The sequence below is a fragment of the Chiloscyllium punctatum genome, chromosome 44 (assembly GCF_047496795.1).
Source record: "Chiloscyllium punctatum isolate Juve2018m chromosome 44, sChiPun1.3, whole genome shotgun sequence".
Classification (NCBI taxonomy): domain Eukaryota; kingdom Metazoa; phylum Chordata; class Chondrichthyes; order Orectolobiformes; family Hemiscylliidae; genus Chiloscyllium; species Chiloscyllium punctatum.
Window position 1 is genome coordinate 53,944,411 of NC_092782.1, and position 23,672 is coordinate 53,968,082.

Below are 23,672 nucleotides of genomic sequence, written 5' to 3' on the forward strand. Positions count from 1 at the left end.
GAATTGAACCTGGGACCCCGGTGCTGTGAGGCTGCAGTGCTAACCACTGAGTCACTGTGCCGCCAAGGTCGATTTCACCAGTCTCCTCACCCCCCCTCCTCCCACCTCACCTTAGATCCAGCCCTCCAACTTGGCACCATCACCTTAAACTGTCCATCCTCCTTCCACACCTATCCACTCCACCCTACTTCTACCTATCACCTAAGCTACCTTACCACCCCTCCTATTTACCTCCCCCACCCCCCCACACTCCTGTGGAAAGCACAGCAGGTCAGGCTGCATCTGAGGAGCAAGAGAAGGAAAACTTCTTCAGGAGTCCTAAACATCGACTCTCCTGCTCTTTCGATGCTGCCTGACTGGCTGTGTTTTTCCAGTGAGGACTGCAGAGATCAGAGCTGAAAACGTGTCGCTGGAAAAGCACAGCAGGTCAGGCAGCATCCAAGGAGCAGGAGAATCGATGTTTCGGGCATGAGCCCTTCTTCAGGAATGAGGAAAGTGTGTCCAGCAGGCTAGGATAAAAGGTAGGGAGGAGGGACTTGGGGGAGGGGCGTTGGAAATGCGATAGGTGGAAGGAGGTCAAGGTGAGGATGATAGGCTGGAGTGGGGGTGGGGGCGGCGAGGTCAGGAAGAAGATTGCAGGTTAGGAAGGTGGTGCTGAGTTCAAGGAATTTGACTGAGACAAGGTGGGGGGGTAGGGGGAAAAGGGGAAATGAGGAAACTGGAGAAATCTGAGTTCATCCCTTGTGGTTGGAGGGTTCCTAGGCGGAAGATGAGGCGCTCTTCCTCCAGCCGTCGTGTTGCTATGGTCTGATGATGGAAGAGTCCAAGGACCTGCATGTCCTTGGTGGAGTGGGAGGGGGAGTTGAACTGTTGAGCCATGGGGTGGTTGGGTTGGTTGGTCTGGGTGTCCCAGAGGTGTTCTCTGAAACGTTCCGCAAGTAGGCGGCCTGTCCCCCCAATATAGAGGAGGCCACATAGGGTGCAGCGGATGCAATAAATGATGTGTGTGGAGGTGCAGGTGAATTTGTGGCGGATATGGAAGTATCCCATGGGGCCTTGGAGGGAAGTAAAAGGGGGAGGTGTGGGCGCAAGTTTTGCATTTCTTGTGGTTGCAGGGGAAGGTGCCGGGAGTGGAGGTTGGGTTGGTGGGAGGTGTGGACCTGACAAGGGAGTCACGGAGGGAGTGGTCTTTTCGGAATGCTGATAGGGGAGGGGAGGGAAATATATCCCTGGTGGTGGGGTCCATTTGGAGGTCCATCCGTCATACGACGGTTGATACGATGTATATGGAGGTTGGTGGGGTGGTAGGTGAGGACCAGTGGGGTTCTGTCCTGGTGGCGATTGGAGGGGTGGGGCTCAAGGGCAGAGGAGCGGGAAATGGAGGAGATGCGGTGGAGAGTATCGTTGACCATGTCTGGGGAAATTGCGGGCTTTGAAGGAGGAGGCCATCTGGGTTGTTCGGTATTGGAACTGGTCCTCCTGCGAGCAGATGCGGCAGAGACGAAGGAATTGGGAATATGGGATGGCTTTTTTTTAAGAGGGGGCAGGGTCGGAGGAGGTGTAGTCTAGGTAGCTGTGGGAGTCGGTCGGTTTATAGTAAATGTCAGTGTTGATTCGATCACCTGAGATAGAAATGGAGAGGTCTAGGAAAGGGAGGGAGGAGTCTGAGACGGTCCAGGTAAATTTGAGGTCGGGGTGGAAGGTTTACTAACACCTGTGTAGGCCTGGAGAGTTTTACCATCCAGTGTTTTTACAAGAGTGTTTTACCATCCAGTCACCACCCAATAAAAACATGGATCTATTGAAGACGCAAGTGAAAAGAAACTTTACCAGCAACTGTCTGACAGAAGTTGTGATGAAATGGATATGGAGTCCAGAGCATTCAAATTCATTAAGTAGTAAATACTGCTGCAAAATTTATACCGTATCTGAAGTTTTTGCTTTACGCCATCATGAGTTTTGCCATTTATAGTTCCTGCCATTAGCCCCACCACGTGTTCCTTCGTTCTTTCCTAGACTCAGATGTTTGAATGCAGTCTTGGACTCACCCAAAACTGTGCGAGCCATATCCTAACTCTCACCAAGTGATCACCCTGCAATCCATACTGGTGTATTGCTGGAAAATTTCAAATTGTTCACCTTTGAATTTAAATTCATCAACGGCCTCCCCCCTTTCCCATCTCTGCTACTTTGTCCAGGCCTACAACCCTCTGGGTTCTCAGCGTCTGTCCAATTCTCTCCTCTTGCACAACGTGATTTACATCAATTCATCATTGGCAATCATAAGTTTAGCTACCCAGGTCCCAAGCTCTGAGAATTCTCCTTTAAACCTCACAACCCCTTTAGCTTGAAGGCATTTTCAAAAGGGCTAACTCGAGTAAGTATCTGTCTCAATATCTTTGTACTGCTCAGAGTCAAATACTTGCTCACCTGAAGTACTTTGGGGTACTTCTTTCATTAAGATTGCTATATAAAAATTATATTGCTGTTGCCTTCCTAACACCTATTTCCTGGCATTGAACTTGTTTAAGATGAGCTTCATCTTTATTATCTCCTTGTTTGAGTGAAAAGTTAATCAGCCCAAAACATTATCTTGGTTTCTCTCCCCATAGATTGTGCAGACTTGATGACCTCCAGCGGTTCAGTTCTCATTTCAGATTTGCAGCACCTACAGCATTTTGCCTTTGTTTAATTAGGTATCCATCTCATTTACAATTTGGAGAAAGCTTCGCGCACAAATTGGCTGTCACACTTACCCATGTAGCAACAGCTACACTTCAGAATGCAATGCATTGTACGCGAGCGCTCTGGGACATCCACACAGGGATGATAAGCTGCTACAGAAATCCCAGTTCTCTGCTTAAACATTCAGTTGAGGGCAATAATGTGAAATGCCAGACAAGGCTGGGGTAGAATCCTGCCAATTCCAGTTGGGAAAGAGCCGAACGTAGAAATTCAACCGATCCCCATTCGACAATTAACAGTTTATCTAATGTAGTGAAAACAACCTGCCATCAATGTTGACGGCAAACAGGAAAAAGCCAAGTTAGCATAAGAAAGCTCACCATACTTGTTAATTATAGGCACTTCAAATGTTTCACAAAGCCTGTGGTGGCGTTTTATGGTGTGGTTTTGGCAGGCAACACTCTTCCTTCTGGATCCAAAACCAGAGGGAAGGAGAATGATCACCATATGCCAAGAGGACAGAGACAAGGCGGTGATTAGGCCAGTATAACAGGAGTTCTCAGTGATCCAGTCAAACCTCCCAGTCGTAGAGTCACAAATGTACAGCACGGAAACAGACCCTTCGGTCCAACTCGTCCTTGCCAACCAGATATCCCAACCCAATCTAGTCCCACCTGCCAGCACCCGGCCCACATCCCTCCAAACCCTTCCCATTCATATACCAATCCAGATGCCTTTTAAATGTTAAATTGTACTAGTCTCCACCATTTCCTCTGGTAGCTTATTCCATACAAGTACCACCCATTGAGTGAAAAAGTTGCCCCTCAAGTCTCATATCTTTCCCCTCTCACCCTAAACCTATGCCCTCCAGTTGTGGACTCCCCCACCCCAGGGAAAAGACCTTGTCTATTGATCCTATCCATGCCTGTCACAATTTTATAAACCTCTATAAAGGTCAGCCCTCAGCCTCTGATGCGCCATGGATAAACTGTCTGAGCCTATACAACCTCTCCCTACATCTCCAATCCTCCAACCCTGGCAACATCTTTGTAAATCTTTTCTGAACCCTTTCAAGTTTCACAACATCCTCCCAATAAGAAGGAGACCAGAATTGCTCACAATATTTCAACAGTGGCCTAACCAATGTCCTGTACCCTATACTCTGACCCCAATAAAGGAAAGCATACTAAACATCTTCTTCACTATCCTATCTACCTGCAACTCTACTTTCAAAGAGCTATGAACCTGTACACCAAGGTCTCTTTGTTCAGCAACATTCCCGAGGACCTTACCATCAAGTGTGCAAGTCCTGCTCAGATTTGCTTTCCCAAAAGGCAGCATCTCGTATTTATCTAAATTAAACTCTATCTGCTATTCGTCAGCCCATTGGCCCATCTGATCAAGACCCAGTTGTAATCGGAGGTAACCTTTGCTTCCACTATACCTCCAATTTTGGTGTCATCTGCAAACTTCTAACTATACCTCTTATGCTCACATCCAAATAATTTAAATAAAATGAATAAAAAATAAGAGGACCCAACATTGATCCTTGTGGCACTCCACTGGTCACAGGCCTCCAGTCTGAAAAATAACCCTCCAACACCCTGTTTTCTACCTTCAAGCCAGTTCTGTAACCAAATGGCTAGTTCTCCATGTATTCCATGAGATCTAACCAGTCTCCCATGGGGAACCTTGTCAAACGCCTAACTGAAGTTCACATAGATCACATCTACCACTCTGCCCTCATTAATTCTTTGTTATTTCTTCAAAATAACGCCATCACAAGAACCTCTGCAGCTGAGCCTCAGTAAGGGTTGAAGTCTACGTCATCACTTTACTGTGGGAAACTTCCACATGGTGGTTGCGCACACATGTCAATGACTTAACTCAGGCTCCCAGAGCATGAAGTAGGCTAGAACATGGCTACTTCTACTCCAATTTCAAGACTCTAAAGTTGCATTTCACTCCCACCAACCTTTACAGATCAATATTTGGTCCACTTGTCATTGCACCACATTTTGGCAGTTCCTGATCTAGCTCTTTTTATAACAAGAGCCCTCATGATCACATCATCCCATTCAAAGAGACAGTTATAATGGGCAATATTCCAGTTTCAGCATTGACAAGTGTGCTAGGCGCTCTGACAATCTTTGTCAAATTCAGGGTTACAAGATTTACTTTTGAGCCTCAAATTCATCCTTGCTGGATGAATCAGCTGGTGGTCAAACACATAACAGCATTAGGGTTGCTCTTTCTTCAAACCCACCATTATATCTGCCTTCTTACAAGAAGTTCATACATGACCCATTTGTTGTCTCCAACTCTGAACCTCTAAAGGCAGCTTTCCTTTAACAGGTCCTTCCAGCTTCATATCCTCCCTCGAGACATTTGACAAAATCTAATCCATCCTCTGGTACATCATCCATTGTTCAATTCCACTGTTGTTTGGAATACCTGTACTACATTTACACCCTATTGTTTTCCTAATGTTTAACTCATCATTGTTGTCCCCTCCAACAGGGTAGATTGGCCAAGGTGGGGGTTTAGGGGTCAGGAATGAAGGGTTAGTGTCGCAGGAAAATACTCACCTGTTAAGAAAACAAAGCCACCTTTAAAAATGTAAACTTTCTTATACTACACTCTGAAATAATCAGAAGAAATTACTGTCAGGAAACAGTTGAAATGAGTTTTAGTCTGAAGAGACTTCACTGCAGCTATACACGGTCTCTGCTTTTACAACAACTCGTATATAAATGTTTTTACATGAAATGAAGCAACTCAAGACAGTTCATGACCAAAAGTTAACTGTTTCTCTCTCCAGAAATGCTGCCAGACCTGCTGAGTTTCTCCAGCAATTTGTTCCAGATTTCCAACATCTGCTTTATCAAACCAAAAAATCCCTGCGATACATGAAACGGTAAATCCCTATTTTACTGCAATTTATGAAATGGCTTCGAGTGCAAAATGGGCACTCACTGTGTTGACTTCCATAACAGTTTATTCATTTAAGAAAAGGCATTCACTGTTGATAGAGCCTTTGTGATGTTTGAACTTTTAAAAAAAAAAGTGTCTGTCTAAACATGGCTCACGTAATCTAGCCAAACTTGCCTGAAGCCACTGAGTGAAGCAATCAAGAATCTCGGTTGATCCACTTATTGTTACTTCCCCTCCACAAGCCCTGCATTGAAATGAAGGTAGGGAATCATTCACAGGCATGACAGAGATTGGCTTTTATGATCCTGGTAGGAGTACTGTACAGATTATTACTTTTATGATAACAGTCGTGGTGTTGATTGTATTACGCACAAGGGTAATAAGGATGGAAGCAAATGGCTCAGCAGGTTTAGTGCTGACATGGGAAGACAGACTCATTAGAAAACACAACATTAAAAACTCGAGTTGACTCAGCTGAAGACAGTCCAGCGTGAAACTGATTCACACAAACCTAAGAAAGGTTCAGATCTTGTTAAATGATAGAGGCTCAGCCTGGTATACCCTCGGGAACCAGGGATCTGGCTGTATGAGTTAGAGGAAACAAGTTTGGTCAACTACCCTGCTCCCAAAAAAATTGACCATTCCAGGACCGTGGATTGAGGGAATTCAGCTTGATTGCCGTCCTGTCCCCTCTTCCACAGCCAAACAGCTTTCGGCACAGTGCTGGGAATTATAGACCTGCATCCAAGGCAGTAACACATGGCAAGGGCAGAAAACTAGACAACTGTGATGGAAAGTTCAAAACTGGCCAGTTAGACCACCTTCATTTTCAGTTCAATCAGCACTTTGAAGGCGAGAGCACGGAGTCCCTCCCCTAGTCCAAAAAAAAACGGCCAAATAAAGATGACACTTTCAGGCATGCGTCACATGTACAAGTTGCTGGTGAGTAACTGCTGTGTTTTCAAGTGGCTTTGGAACAGATCGATTACAGAGCTGGTAGCCCAAGTCAATGACCACATGACTCCCACTGCGATGCTGCACTGTAAATGTCACTGTCTGTGGTAGTAACACAGCTTTTCCAAGCAGACAGATCCACTGAACTGAGAGTTTTTACAGAGCTCATTAAAACAACACTGAAAGCATCCCAGATAGGACTCAAACACTGCATAAACTAACATCTAATGCCTCCACTTTCACATGACACACTGTCTGATGACTGCAATTGTTACTCTACATATAGTTATACAATTCACATTGCAGAGAGAACTGGAAAATAAGCTGATCATCACTGCATTATTTTAAGAAATGAATGGCAAAGCCATTTGTCTTGACCAGGAGCACAGGGCAGCTTATTTTACCCTCTGGCTGGTTTTCATTTAGCACTGGGGTAGAAATTAGTTTATGCCTGTGCTCAAGGGAAGAATGGGAGTTTCACTTGGCATATGGTCCAGATCACGTGGAGACAATTCAGACCCAGAATTCTGTCAAATCAGTGGGCACCCAATTCTACTAATGCTGGTCACTGGCATTGAGATGCCAGTCATTACTGAGCCCATTTTCCAAAGACAAACAATTGGACAGCACCTCTTAATAATGCCCGTCAGCAATTTTTACTGAAGGTCGTCAACAGTGCCAGAAACTAGAGAAGCTGGAAGAGCCTGATTGCTTTATGGAGGGCATCAGCCAGATCTTGCACCCATTGAGTGGCTGTTGGCAAGCTAGTCTACTCAGGTGGGCAGAGGCGGCAAATCCGTAGAATGTCAGGCTCACTGTTCAACCAATTACCTCAACCCAAAAGGATCCCTGGCAAGAATAGGTTTCATGGCCTCACAAAGCTAACCAAGGTAAGCCTACAAGGTCATTCCATCTTAGTCAGTAACTACCTGCAGTCTTCACCTTCCCCAATCATGAGGATTCTTTGAAAAATTACGACACCACACGTCACCCCCACTCCTACCTCCCCTCCCATTTATTCTTACTGCACCAACCGCTCTCCTTGCTCAGGCTTCCCTTACCTCTTACACCTTTGAATAATCCTGTATGGGTCAGCAACACAACTCTTCCCCCAACTTTTAACAATGAGGCATACATGTCAACAAAGAGATGAGGACAGGAAATGGGACAGGATTCACTCGAAGACCATTCCATCTCTGTGAAAGCTCAGCAGCCCTCTGTGAAAGCTCAGTGCGCTATGATCACTGGATCAGAATAGAAACTGGCCATACAGCTCCTGGAGTCTGATTTTCCACCGCTTGGTGAGATCATGGCTGTTCTGTGGCCTAATTCCATACACCTGTCTTTAGCTCCTTTCCCTTACTTCACAAAAATGTATCTATTTCAGAACTGAAATTAATAACTGGTCTAGCAACCACCACTGTTTATGGAAGAGAGTTCCAAACTTTCACCACTGTGTAGAACTCCTTCCAAACATCTCTCCTGAATGGTCTGGTCCTAATTCGCAGACTGTGTCTCAAATTAGAGAAAACCCGAGCAGTGGAAGTAGTTTCGCTCTATCCGCCCTCTCTTTCCTGCTAATATCTTGAAGACTACAATCAGACCACTGCTTAAACTTCTAAATTCTCGAGAAAGCAGGCCTAATCTGTACGATCTCTCCTTGTATCATTCTTGTAAATCTATGGTGTATTCCCGTCCAAGGCCAGTACACCCTTCCGAAGGTGTGGTGCCCAGATTTGCTCTCAGTTCTCCAAGTGGGGGTCTAACCTGGGGTTGTACAACTGTGGAACAGGGTAAAAACAATGACTGCAGATGCTGAAAATCAAATACTGGATTAGTGGTGCTGGAAGAGCACAGCAGTTCAGGCTGCTCGTTGGATGCTGCCTGAACTGGTGTGCTCTTCCAGCACCACTAATCCAACTGTGGAACAGGTCAAAGGAGTTACATATTTGAGATGTTTCAACCATACATGGACGATAGCGACACCACACAAGGGCAGAATTCCTGCTAACATATTTAAATGTTAGCCCCATTTGTTTCTGTCAATTATTGAGCACTTAAATCAACCTGATATTAAGCACAGTTCTTGCGAGAGTTGCTATGTGACAAAGTCCTGCTTGGTGATGCCCAGTTTTGAATTCAAAACTGAGCACAGCATTTTACTACAGCCTTCAGCCTGAACCTGCACCACAGCAGCAAGCCTTTGCCTGAAATCCACATTAATGTTTCCTCCAATGTTACACGCAATTCCTGAAAGCCCAGTAACAATGCTACTGCACATACTGGCCACAGGTTTCTCCAGCAATGCCAAAACACTGTCGAGAAGAGAAACGGCCAGCCGTTAAAATGAGACAAAGTGTAATTCAAATCTACACACATGTATTTTCTCGACAGTTGGAGGCACAGTGAAACCAAAGGCAGTGCTATTCTCCTCTACAACATCTGTGTCAGCTAAATGATCACAATCTACTCAAAGTTTGACAGACTTCACAGAATGAGCTTCATGTCAGAGACAGCTCTTGGTGACTTAATAAAAGAAGAAGAAAAAAATTAAAATAAAGAAGGGGCCTTTTAGCATGCTGTAATTATTGAGCCAACACATGTATTTGGCTCAGGTTTATAGTTTACATCACTGCCTCCCAGCTTGAATTGTCACTGTGGAGCACAAAAAACAATTTGTGCGCTCAAACAAAAAGAGAGGCTAAGATGTCTTCCTTTCTTCTCCTGTTTGTCTCCCACTCTCCCGAGGTGGGAGAAGAGCAGTTGACTGCTTCGCCTATAACCACATCAGGATAGACTAAGCAACACCCTCCCTCTGCTTTTTATTGATGAGTCATCTGTCCTGAGGAAAACAAAAAGAACAACTCAATTTGCCCCTGACCTGATGTGATCAGGTAACTCCAAGGGCCAAACAGCAAGAATGGAGATCTCGTTCAAGTGTTTCTTCCTCAATCTGGGACGGCAAAGAGAGAAACCCCCACCCCCGGCCACGTGTCAACAGTTAACTCAGCACTGGTTAGTGTGTTGTTGGACTCCACCATGATAAAAGTCATGTCATGGTTAAACAATCAGAAGCAAGGCGACAGTGCTTTGTCATGTTTGCATACACAGAAGGCTCAAAGCGACAAAGTTTGAATACTGTCAATTAGTTTCACATTGCTCTTTGACCATACTAACATACCTCTTCACTTGACCATTATTTTCGCTGGTAAGACTTTATGATGCTCCTTTAACGCATCCCCGGAGACGTAATTAGGAATGCAGGAACTGGCCATTCTACCCCACTCAAATCAGACAATAATGCCATCTACCCAGTGCTGCAACCATTAACTAATCACACAGAACAAGTAAAAATTCAACGTAACTCAGTTTTGAAAGTTTTAAGTGTCAGCCTTATTAAAGGGAGAGAGTGCAGAATTCCATCAGCTTTTGAGTCTAAGTGATTGCTGACATTGTCCCTGATCAGCTGAACTTGAATTTTAAGGAAGAAACACTTGTTTTGAAGTTGATATCACCATTTTTCCTCAACCTATCAAAGGAAACAGTTCATCTGCCAATCCTAACTGACTTTAAAAATCACAGATCTGTGATTGATGAAGTACCTTTGAGGGTAAAAACAATTTTTAAAAAACAAGTAATACTAAACATTAATGTAGTCCACCTTCATTTCCAGGGACACAAGATAAGTGGGTCTGTTTCCATGCTGTACATCGCTATAACTCTAAGAGTGGTACTAATATGTCTCATAAAAACCAGGAGCAGGGGTAGGCCGGCTGGCCCTTCGAGCCTGCTCCACCATTCAATAAGATCAGGGCTGATCTTGTTGACCCAGCTCCACTCACCCCCTGCCCCCTCACCCCAACCCTTAATTCCTTTACTGTTCAAAAATCTACCTTTGCTGTTAAAAAAAAAATGTTCAACAAAGGCAGCCTGAACTGCCTTACTGGAATTCCTCAAATTTCTAACCCTTTGGGTAAAGAAGTTCCTCCTCAACTCAGCCTCAAAATAGGGGGAGCAGATTTAGGACTATGCCCCCTAGTTCTAGTTTCACCTGACACCAAGTTATAGTCCAATGGGTTTATTTGAAATCACAAGCTTTCAGGTGACAAAGGAGCACCGCTCCAAAAGCTTGTAATTTTAAATAAACTTGTTGGACTGTAACCTGGCATCCAGTGCCTTCTGACTTTGGTCTACCCCAGACCAACACCAGCACCTCCACATCCTGGTTTCACCCTCCCACAAAAACAACCTCCCTCCTTCTGTCTTATCTACTCCCTTCATAATTTGAAACGTTCCTATAAAGATTCCCCACTCATTCTTCTAAATTCCAAAGAGTGTATTCCCAGTCCACTCAATCTCTCTGTTGCAGTTTTCCTTGTAGGACAGACAAACCTGGTCAATGCATTTTGGCCTTAATGTAACTGTTTTAGTCCCAGTGTTGTTCTCTACAGCTGCGCACTACAGTGAAGCAACCTCTGCCCCGTCAAGACAACAATTTTTATTAGCGACTAATTCAGAACTTGCACTCAAAGAGCTATTTATCATGCACTCACCACCATCAGCTGCAGGTGTACAATTCATAGTTGCATCTGCCCATCTCACACCAACTTAATCGAATTCTCTCAGGTTTATGACCCGCTTCCTCCCTCCCTCATGTAAAGAGGAAATATAAAAGAAAATAGGAACTTGTCTTTTAAAAAGATAAATTTCAGAGAAACCAGAGCCATGCAATCACTCAGCAATTTGTAAAACAGAATTCCACGCACTGCAACACTTTTAAACAATTGTAACAAAAACAGCATGCTTTAAATTCTTCCCACTTCTTCGGACAGAACAGACTGTCAAATTGTTGCAAATTTCTGCTCCACTATCTCTCCTGCACCTTGATAATCACGACTCCGGGCTCATTTTGTTCCTGAACATCCTCAGACATGATAGCAAACTACTTGTGCCCATAACTTTAGGGCTAAGAGACCATTCTGATAAGCCACTTTCCCCTGAGTCAGGATTAGGTCAACCTGATGTCTTTACATATTAATTATGGTGTTGAAATGTCTCACTGAAGGAGAGTTCACTGATAGACACAAACATCATTTCCGTGCGGAGTTTGCTATTCTTGGTTAGGCTGTTCCTGTCCTACTGGGTTGTGGGGGGTGGGGGGGAAAGAGAGTCTGGGTGGGGAAGTACAGACGCAACGATGATGATAACAGTCACAGCCAATCGCACTGTGGACAAAGCACTCATTATGTGTGCTCACAAAAGTGAGGAGAACAAAAAAAAAAGGAAGAAAATGACAATAGCAACCAAGTTAAAACAAATTCAGACTAAAGAAAATAGGTATCTTTGAGGGTAAAAACAATTTTACATATCAAAGATAAAACAAATTCGGTCCAAATTCCTTCACTGCTTTGGACACTGGAGGCATCTTTCAGCTGCTGCCCCTCCCACACCTAGAAAAGCTCTGAAGACAGGAGGCCTTTGTTTAAAAAAGCCAAGCAGTGGGCCACCATTTGCAAATTGCATTGCTTTGCTCTGCCAGAGATACATTAAAAGCCATTTACTGTTCCAGGGGAACCAGAGTGGGGAAACAAAGCTGAAGAAGTTGTTGCTTAAATTTTGAGCAGAAGGGTAGTTCCACAACTCATTAAAAAAAAGTTAGGATATGGTGTCACTGCCAAACTGGGCGCTTTATTGCCCATCTCCAGTGATCCTGACTAGAATGGTCAGGCAGGCTACTTCAGAAGGCAGTCACAAGTCAACCATGTTGATAGAGACTAAAGTCACAAAAGGCTGGATTGGGAGGAGGTTTCCTTCTTGAAAGAAAAAGGACATTAACAAATGTTTTGGATTTTGTAACAATCGCACAACTTCACAATCACTTTTATTGATACAAAGTATCATGTTCTGGTCACCACATCCTCAGAAGGATGTGAAGATCCCCAAATGGGTGCAGAGGAAGTTGCCTGGATTGGTCCCACGAACAAAAGACTGGGGGTTGTTTGACTTTGAGAGGAGGGGAGTAAGGAAAAATTTGCTAGAGGTGTACAAGATCATAACAGGTTTAGACACGGGGACAGTGGGCACAGATTTATCATTCTAGGTAAGAAGCACAGGACAGGTGTAAGGAAAATCAATTATTTTTAAAATCAGTGATGACCTGGAACAATCTGCCCAGGAGGATGGTGGATGCGGAGAGGATTAAAGGTTTCAAAAGGAAATTAGATGCACATTTGAGGGAAATCAATTGGTTATGGAATGAAAGCATGGGAATGGGATTAACAGTTTTACCTTCCAGGAAGCTAGTACAAATCTGACTGTCAGAATGGCTGCCCAGTGCTATCATGACTCCATTACTAAGCTTGTTTTCCCCAGACTCTTACTGAACTACAATAAATCTCTCCAATTCCTGAAATATTAGTCCGGGCCTCTGGATTACTATTCAAACAACATTACAAGCATACCTATTGCTTACTCTGTGCCGCTATTGCAAAATTGAAACTAAAACATTGCAGCTCTGATTTCAACTTGCATTGTCCCGGAGGACAGACATTATTTAGGTGTTTTATTGCCTGCCTTTTATGTTTTAGGGGAGAATGTGTTGTGAATCACTGATTCTCAAAGTGTGCTCTCTTCCATCTGGTCACAACCCAAATGTAAACCCATTAGGACTCACAGGAGATGCAGCTTTTCTCTTGGTAACCAGCCATAGAACTATACAGTACAGAAACAGACCCTTCAGTCCAATGCATCCAAGCTGACCAGGTTGCTTAAACTGAACTAGCCCCATTTGCCTGTGTATGGGGCATGACCCTCTAAACCCTCAGCTCAGCGAGCAAACCTACATCCAAAACCACAACCCAAGCTATAAATCTTCTCAAAACTCGCTCTAAACCATTCCTAATCATGTACCCATCCAGATGCCTTTTAAATGTTGTAATCGTACCCACCTCCACCACTTCCTCTGGCAGCACATTCCATACACACACCACCCACTGTGTGATTAGATTAGATTAGATTACTAACAGTGTGGAAACAGGCCCTTCGGCCCAACAAGTCCACACCGACCCACCGAAGCGTAACCCACCCAGACCCATTCCCCTACATTTACCCCTTCACCTAACACTACGGACAATTTAGCATGGCCAATTTGCCTAACCTGCACATTTTTTGGATTGTGGGAGGAAACCGGAGCACCAGGAGGAAACCCACGCAGACACGGGGAGAATGTGCAAACTCCACACAGTGTGTCGCCTGAGGCGGGAATTGAACCCGGCTCTCTGGCGCGGTGAGGCAACTGTGCCACCGTGCAGCCCACATGTGAAAAAGTTATCCCTCAGGTCCCTTTTAAACCTTTCCCCTCTCATTTTGGACTTTCTTGCTCTTGGGAAAAAAAAGAGCTGGACTATTCACTCCATCTATGCCCCTCATGATTTTATAAATCTCTGCAAAGGTCACCCCACTGACGCTCCAGGAAGAGAAAGCTCCAGCCCATCCAGTCTCGCCTTCTAACTCAAACCCTCCAGTGCCGGTAACAACCTTGTAAATCTTTTCTGCACCCTCTCCAATTTAATAATATTCTTCTTGTAGCAGGGTGACCAGAACTGGACACAGTACTCTAAAGTTGGCCTCACCAATGTCCTGCACAGCTAAAACATTATCTCCTAACACTTTTACTCCACGTTCTGACTAACCAAGGCAAACCTTCTTCACCACGCTGTCTGTCTGGGATGTCACTTTCAATGAACTATGAACCTATACCCCTAGGTCCCTCTGTTCACCAACAATCCCCAGGCCCTACCATTAACTGTCTAAGTCTTGCCCTTACCAAAATGCAACATCTCGCATTTATCTAAAGTAAACTCCATCTGATTATTCTTGGCTCGTCTGATCAAGATCTTGTTGTACTTTTAGATAACTTTCTTCACAGTCCTCTAGACCACCGATTTTTGCCATCATCCAACAACTTATTAACCATATCACCCATATTCTCATCCAAATCATGGATCAGAATGACAAATAAACAGTGGGCCCAGCACCAATCTTTGCAGCACACCGCGAGTCACAGGCCTCCAGTCTACATAACAACCCTCTACCACCAGCATATCTTCTATCAAGCCAACGTTGTATCCAATTAGCTCTCTCCCTGGATTCCATGTGATCTAACCTTGCGAACTAGCCTACATGCAAGCCAGACTCAATCCTGGCAGCTTGACTTCCAGAGGCAAAATTGTATAAAACCAAAGAGTTTACAACCACTGGCAAATAACTTACAGTCAGCTACCTATGAATGGAAACAGCACACCCAGGTCATGTGGACAGCTGTGTCTAGGTACTAGCTGAATTGACTTTCCTATTCAATCCATGATAAACTGACCATATATTAACTGAAGAGAAACAATGAGGCTTCCCTCAATGTTCATCATTACCTCAAGACAACACTAACACAAAAGATTCTCAAGTCTCAAGGTATCCAGTAGAACAGAAGCAAAGTTATTTTGGGAAACCTGTAGAACAAGGGAAACTCAATCCTGTGCAAGGGCATGCTGACTTCATGTATCATGTAGATTCAATGTTGGACTCTCTTTCAATTCCCTTTGGGATATCGATAGCTTTCAGACAACCAGTCTGAGGTTCAAAAAGGTTGGAACTTAGTCAATAGTCCACAGTGACCTTAATAATGCAACACCTGAAGCAAGCCTGTTGGCAGAAACCAGCGCGTAACTAATAAATGAAACCAGTGTTAATAACTGGCCTATCGGCAGGTCTCAAAAATGGGATATTGTTGCATACCAGTTAGCAGAAAATCAAATTCTCCTCACTTAGCTTCAGAAATTCACAAAGGAGGAGGAGGAGGGTGGGATCAGCTGGGGAAACACTGCACCAATAAGATCGTGCAGCATTTAGTTGGTTAAATGTGCAGGGTGAGCAGGTCACAACTCAGCCAAGGTGCCTTGGCATTCTCCACTAGTTATTTCAAAAGAACAGAAAGCCTACAAGTGGGTGCAGATTTCTCAGCAGCGTTATTTGGAAACTTAAGCGTGGTGATAGATTTTAGTCAGATATCTTGATAATCCCACAGCGGGGAGCGACCAGTTTATTTTATAGGGAAGGATAATCCAAAGTAAATAAAGACAATGGGGTGTTAGTGGAAATGAATACTCTTACTCATTCTTCAGTGATTTGATTCAGCAATGACACAGAACTCAAAACCAGCAGAATTATCAGAGAACACACCATGAGTCAAAAATACAACACTGGCAAGCAACTGATTGGAAAGAGAACAGTCATCAAGGGCAGTCAGTCAATCGACCTCAGTATCCTTTTGTGGAAACAAACTGGGGAGAGAAGTCAACTTGGTTTCCAGTTCAAGGTTCCAAGATTGTTTAAACAAAGTGGGTACATTTTAACAAAAAAAAATTGTTCATAGGATATGGGCATTACTGGTGAGGCCATCCCCAATCATCTAAAGGCAGTGATGAGTCTAACACAATGCTGTGTGGGACTGGAGTCACATGTAGGCCAGATCAGGTAAGGATGGCTGATTTCCTCCCCTAAAAGGGCATTAGTGAACCAGATGGGTTTAATAACAGTTGGCAATATAGTTAGATGGATCACTAGCTTTTAATTCCAATTTTTGAAAATAGAGCTCAAATTTCACCATCTGCTACATGGGATTCAAACCCATGCCCCCAGAACATGACTGAAAACAAATGCTGAAGATCACAGCATGTCAGGCAGCATCCATCGAGTGGGAGCAAACTGATGTTTCAAGTCTAGGTGACTCTTCATCAGAGCAGACATGATAATTGCCATTCTCCCGTTAGTGTGTGTGTGCATGTATCAATTTCATGTCTGTAACATGAATGTCCAATTATATCACAAGTTGACATCAATGCCTTGTGAATCAGCAGGACAGTGGAGGAAAAAAAAAGAATCTGGCTGAACAGGTGATGGAAATAATGGAGTCCATTTTCAACTTGCCTTCCCTGACGATGGACTGCCAAAATCAGAAACCATCTGTTTTAATTGAAGGTCTCCAGCAAGGCTGGCTCGTCTGCAAAGCCATGATTCACAAACTGATCACCTTAAAAACCCTGCACTCCTCAGTGTTGAGACAGTGTCACCAAATTACATATGCAATTCTCCAATCAAATCATTCTGCAGGAGTCACTTAACAGGGGACCACATTCCTCTGGTGAGGGACATAATGCATCTTATCCAATTGTTCCCATTAAACCTTCCATTACATAAACACAGCAGATTGCATGGGGAGGGGTACAGTGGTGAATGAGTTCTCAATCTCATTAACGTACGGCTCATTTATCTACAGCTCCAGTATAAATATAAAGTCAATGATTCCTTAGGGCTGATTCATAATTATCTGCATCTTTAAAAGCATTCAACATGAGCAAATGGGCAGCACTGGGTAGAAGGATAGATTAATGGTTTGCATGCAATTTATGTACTTATATATACAAACATACACTGCATATTAAAATTAGAATTGCAGAAGTCCAATTCTCATAATGCAATCTTTTATTAAGGAGGGAGTAAAAATTGCACTTTGTACTCGTGAAAAATTATTGTAATTAAGCCCACTCCCTTAACCAGGCTTAAACCACTTGGAAGGTACGTCAGTGAGAAGGTTAAAGGAAACAGTATCAAATTCATCTCTGCAAAAATAGCAAGCCTGGTACTCACTGACTGTAAAATTTCTCATCAGCTAATTAAATAAAACATAATATTTGCAAAAAGGGCAATGGGCATGGCCACTTTGTGAATTGTGGGCATGTAATGGCTGGTGCTTATATTTAATGGAGTTTAATTTCAAACAACCACTTTCTCTTGGTATAATTCATTACAGACACCTCAACTCTGCTGTGTAAACAACCACCTCCCTCTGAAGGCAAAATATGAGAACATTGCCTCCTACATGAAGACTGCTTTACATAATTAAAAGCACCCAATATTTAGGAAGACAACATTAACTTGCAGCATCCACTGAAAAACAATCCTCTTGTAGCTGTTTTTGTCTCCTTCCTCCCTCCCCTTGCCCCACACCAAATTTTCTTGCCTCCTATTCATATGCTAGGGTACACGGTCTCATAGCCACCGTGCCCCATTGGTATCTCTGCCAAGAAGCCATTTTCCAGGACCAGGCTGGCTACGATAGGCAGAGCTGTGTTCACCAGCAGTAGTCAGTTTCCAACTCTGTCTGTGGGACAAAGCTAATCCCAGTGTTTTGTTGGAAGCCGTTTTCATTCTTGTCTCAAGACTCAGTAACAAAAGGTATTGATTATCATCAACAAATGGTAATGCTGCCAAGGGTCAGACAACATAAGCAGTGAAAAATGTAAATTTGGAAGCAAAACATTCAGCCTTCACTAAGTAATCTTTAGCGCCAAAGGATCATCTCTAGTGAGCAGAGAGCTCAATCGCATTTTTTAATCTTTAGTGTCTGTTCGAATATGCTCTTCAGGACTTTTGTTTGCAACAACATTTAATGAAATCCCCAGTCACTCAAAAGCGTAATTAGAGTTAATGTCTGCGCCAGTGACCAGCAGGTGATGTGCACATTGGGCATAAAATATTCCCCAACAATCACAGTTGCTTGAGGTACTGAACCCACATCTTGTCAGGCAAGAAGTCATTTCAGTGAGCTAATATGCTTTCTAAAAAGCACTGCCGCGTGATGCCAATCCATGCATGAATTCCACTTAAACTTATCCATTATTACCTTTCTCTGCACTGAGTGCTGACGGGGAAAGCTACACTCGCAAATGGATTGGTGACAGCTCCTACGAGACTTCACCTCAATAAGAAATTCAAAAGTAGAGTGAAAAATACACTATTAATGGTTTGAAAAGTAGCAATTGTGGGGAGGGGTGTCTATTCCCCTCACTGTTCTTTCCTTGAACATTCTACATTAGACTATCCAGCTTGTTGAAAGCCATAATCCAATACGTATTCGAAAAACAAAGGATAAAAGGTGCACTTACTGTTTTTAAGAAAAGCAATGTCTTGCGAATAGACAGGTTTTTGAACCTCCTCTGGTGAACGTGCATGCACATTAAGGTTGTTAATGCTTGTACTAGGGCGTAGAACATTGTCTCTTGCAAAAATCAAGGAGCTTCCTAGCCATTTCCAACACAATTAGATGGAGGATTCAACCTCCCCTACCCTTGCACAATATTCTTCGGCCCTGACCTTAGAAGAGCTCCCCTTACTGCATCAATGTGACATTTTCTCTTTCCTTTAACTGTCTCTAGCTGCTTGGATTGCGACTGCCAATTTAGTGCCACTTAGTGGCAAATTAGAGGTAGTTTTGTGCTGACTGTCGTTTATGACTCACTTATCATGGTCTGTTCAGTGGTCAGCAGCCAGGGGGCATTTTCACCCCTTCAGTCTGGGTATTACTGATACAGGTCACTAAACTTTGGATCTGTTTTCAAAGTGTAAACTCTAGGAGCAAGGACTGCAATCTACTCCAACTCACCAAAGTGTCTTTATCTGCTGAATTGTTCACTTCCAATTAGCAATCAGAAAAATGAAGAGTTCCCTAACACAGAAGATAGGAATTAAAACAGGAACCATAAAGAGCAACTCCCCCACTCCCAATACCCTCTGCCCTCCTCACGCTGTAAATTAAACACTTTCCTGGGAAAACAGATAAAAAGCTAATTAAACATTCTTCCAATGATTGAGAGAGAAATGGGATGGTGACAGATTGCACCATTTTATACCAACTTGAACAAAGGAATATTAATTGGAATGAGTAAAGCTTAGGTGGTCCATAACTCCCTTTCCCCAACTCCCTTTCCCCATCACGCCAAAGTTGATAAATCTCACTCCATCTCATACTGACATACCAGCACACTGCCTTCTAAAAAGATGTCAAGGTGAAAGCAATTATTTATTTTCGAGAACAGAGATTCTCACTCCACAACCAGGTACAAGGAGAAGAGTCTGCACCCAGAGAGTGGTGAGCCTGTGGAATTGTCACAGGAAGCAGTTAGATATAACTCTGAGGGCTAAAGAGATTAAAGAGTATGGGGTGACAGTGGAAATGGGGTCTGGGTTGGAAGAGTATTGAATAGTGATGAAGGATTGAAGGGCTGAATGGCCTACTCCGGCTCTTATTTTCTACATTTCTGAAAACAAAACCAAATCTATTCCATCCTTCCAACCACCCCCTTTCCTGGTGCAAAGAGCACTCTCCTGGATACAACGCCTTGGTACCCCATCACAAATGACTAGAAAAGACAGAGTCCAACATTCAGTCACTGGAAAGGTGCACAGAGTGACATGCTACAGAGATACCAGATGAAGTATTGCTCTCTCCTTCTTCGTGTCTGATTGAAGGATTGTTGTTTTCTCCTTTTATAGTGACTGAAGAGCTTCGAAACCTAACAGGATAATACACAACAACATTCCTTTAGTTTTCCCACAGGGACAATATTAGTTGGTGTGGTTTGGAACACAGCCTTCTAGAAACAGAACAGAGCCCAATCCTTCCTCCTTAGAATTGGTCACCAGAACCTTAAAATCTCAGAAATGACACAGTTCTCCCCTCTCAGCCCACCTAAAGTATTTTCTAACCATGTTACCATGCAGCTCAGTTAGTTTCTGTGCCTAGAATTAATTCAATCAACATGCCACAACCCAAGAAACAACTTTACAGTCAGTTACAACTTCAAATTCTACTTTGCATTCGTTTAAGTAGCACCAGATTACCACCTTCTCTCCCAATCATGTTCTCCCTCCTCCTCTTCAGAAGGTGCTAAATCAAGTTGGAGTACAGTTTAATGGTCAGCTCCCTTTCTGGAATGTCACCTATGTGACTATTCTTGGTGCGTGCCTTGGCAGTCAATGCTGGCCGACAATCAAGTTTCACTGCAGCCCAGGCACTGCCTCCACCCCCAAATCTGTTCTCATCTATTGTCCACACACACCGCACTTGTCAAGGGCTGCCTCACACTCAAAGGATTGGGAGTTGGAACACCCAAGAATTTTCCCCTGCTTTTGTCCAGGTCGAGCTGCCAATTCCTGGGAGGTGTTGTAGCGTAATTTCCTGCTCCCTGTTCCACCTCTTGCAATGTTCTATTCTTTAGTGTTGCTCGACATATCATTTCAGTCACATGACACTAATCTTTTGCTGTAAATTCTATGTCTTATGCTCCACAACCACCTGAAGGAGCAGTGCTCTAAAAGCTAGTGCTTCCAAATAACCTGTTGGACGATAACCTGGCGTTGTGGGATTTTTAATTATTCTTTTAAACAAACCTCAAAGCAGCTTCTGATGGGACGCTGTCACACTAACAAAATCAGGAAAATTATTAAAGGCTTCTTGACAAGGCAAATAGTTATTAATATTATGAACAGTTACACAGCCTCTTTAAGCTCATTCCAAAATTTTAAGAATTGCAGAATCCTGACAGTGTGGAAGTGGGCCATTTGACCCATCAAGTCCACACCGAAGAACATCCTACATAGACCCACCACCCTACACTATCCCTGCAACCCCACATTCCCCATGGCTAACCTACCCAGCCTGCACATCCCTTGACACTGGGCAATTTACCAGGGCCAATCCACCTAACTTGCATATCTTTCAACTGTAGGAGGAAACCGGGGCACTGGAGGAAACCCACGCAAAGAGAATGTGCAAACTCCACACAGACAGTCGCCCGAGGTGGGAACTGAACCTGGGTCCCTGGCACTGTGAGGCAACAGTGCTAACCATTGATGCCCTCCACCGCATCTCTTCCACTTCCTGCTCCTCCGCCCTTGAGCCCCACCCCTCCAACCGCCGCTGGGACAGAACCCCATTGGTCCTCACCTACCACCCCACCAACCTCCATATACATCGTATCATCCGTCGTCATTTCCACCACCTCCAAACGGACCCCACCACCAGAGATATATTTCCCTCCCCTCCCCTATCAGCGTTCCGAAAAGACCACTCCCTCCGTGACTCCCTTGTCAGGTCCACACCCCCCCACCAACCCAACCTCCACTCCTGGCACCTTCCCCTGCAACCGCAAGAAATACAAAACTTGCGCCCACACCTCCCTCCTTACTTCCCACCAAGACCCCAAGGGATCCTTCCATGTCTGCCACAAATTGACCTGCACCTCCACACACATCATTTACTGCATCCGCTGCACCCGATGTGGCCTCCTCTATATTGGGGAGACAGGCCGCCTACTTGCGGAATGTTTCAGAGAACACCTCTGGGACACCCAGACCAACCAACCCAACCACCCCATGGCTCAACACTTCAACTCCCCCTCCCACTCCACCAAGGACATGCAGGTCCTTGGACTCCTCCATCGCCAGACCATAGCAACACAATGGTTGGAGGAAGAGCGCCTCGTCTTCCGCTTAGGAACCCTCCAACCACAAGGGATGAACTAATTTCTCCAGTTTCCTCATTTCCCCTCCCCCCACCTTGTCTCAGTCAAATCCCTCAAACTCAGCACCGCCTTCCTAACCTGCAATCTTCTTCCTGACCTCTCCACCCCCTGTCCACTCCGGCCTATCACCCTCACCTTGACCTCCTTCCACCTATCGCATTTTCTACACCCCTCCCCCAAGTCCCTCCTCCCTACCTTTTATCTTAGCCTGCTGGACACACTTTGCTCATTCCTGAAGAAGGGCTTATGCCCGAAACGGCGATTCTCCTTCTCCTTGGATGCTGCCTGACCTGCTGCGCTTTTCTAGCAACCCATTTTCAGCTCTGAGCTCCAGCATCTGCAGTCCTCACTTTCTCCTCTTAACCATTGAGTCACCTCATTTAAAATGAATGAAAAGCACAGGGACAAAACACAAGATTGTTCCCCTGGTGTTCAGCCCCTGCGTTGCCCTGGAATCAGGGCACCACTCCTGGAGGCTTGGTTACTCCATGCCCAGAGAACCTGAAGCTTGTCCGAACAGCGTAGCTGCTCCAGCTAATTTACAAAGTCGATTGAGTCAAACGAGAAAACTACTCCTCCTTAGTCTAGAAATTAGAAGCGAGCGAATTTAAATTCTCTCTCAACCTGGCGCCTCAGGCTTTCCATTTTAATGACAGCGTAGGAGAGGGTTAAAAGCCAACTTGTTAGGAGGAGAAGCCCACAGCCTTCAAACAAAAAAAAGTGAGGCATGGATCAAAATTTAGTGTTTACAGTCAACTGTGAGCTTTATTTCTGAAAAAAAATGGCTAAAATATGATCTGAGACAAGTACTCCAACTGAACTCAGCACCGCAGTTTACAATCTGCTAATGAGCAGAAGCTGGTTGTTACAATGCATCTGTCAGTACCAACTTTGCTACACTGCACAAGTGGGTGAAAAAAAAACATTTCTGCCCCTTTGTCTTTTCATGCATTGGTTGCCTTACGCACCTCGTCAATTGGGTGCTTTATTGTTCACAAATTTCTTGCCTGCACAGTAAGAGAGAACTATTCTGGTTGCAAACAAAACCCCAAACAGCTTTGAAGTGCAGAGGCTACCTCTGAAATAATGCACAGGACTCAACGTTGAGTCCTCCAATTTCAAATAACCTTCCTTCCCATCCCCAGACTCCCTTCCACCAGCCGGATTCATTCGTCCCATTGACCAACCAGGTCGTACCCTAGGCCTGTCTTCACCTACCCCCACTTCACCACCCTACTCCCACCAACCCCTTTATCTGCAGCTCCCCCTATAACCAGCCCCAATTCTGAAGAAGGGTTACACCAGAAATGTTGACCTCTCCACCTCGTAATGCCACCTGGCTCGCAGTGTTCTTCCAGCCTCCTGCCTGTGTATCGTGACATTTTACAGTCAATGTTCAGGACAAAGTTTATTTCACCTCCAAGCAGGGCTTTAACCAGGTGGAGTGATACTAACAAACTGCTCCCTCCCCTCTGACATCTCTCCCCTCCACACTCCTCACCATTACACACTTACCCTCCCTCATCGCTCATCCCCCACCCTTTCTCCTGACATTTTCACATCCAGATCTGCTGCTGTCACATGGTGAGGCAGACAAAACAAAAAAGTGCTGCAACTAGAATTCTTTTTTTTCACACTCAAGTCTCAGCTTCCTCTCAGAAACTATTACCAGACCAGCTAAAG

The 23,672-nt window shown here is 44.4% G+C and overlaps 1 protein-coding gene across 29 annotated transcripts in view; it reads right to left on the minus strand.

Moving 5' to 3' along the window:
• Window positions 1-23,672, minus strand: part of celf2 (cugbp, Elav-like family member 2) — a 985,143-nt gene that overhangs the window by 303,068 nt on the left and 658,403 nt on the right. The window lies entirely within an intron of this gene.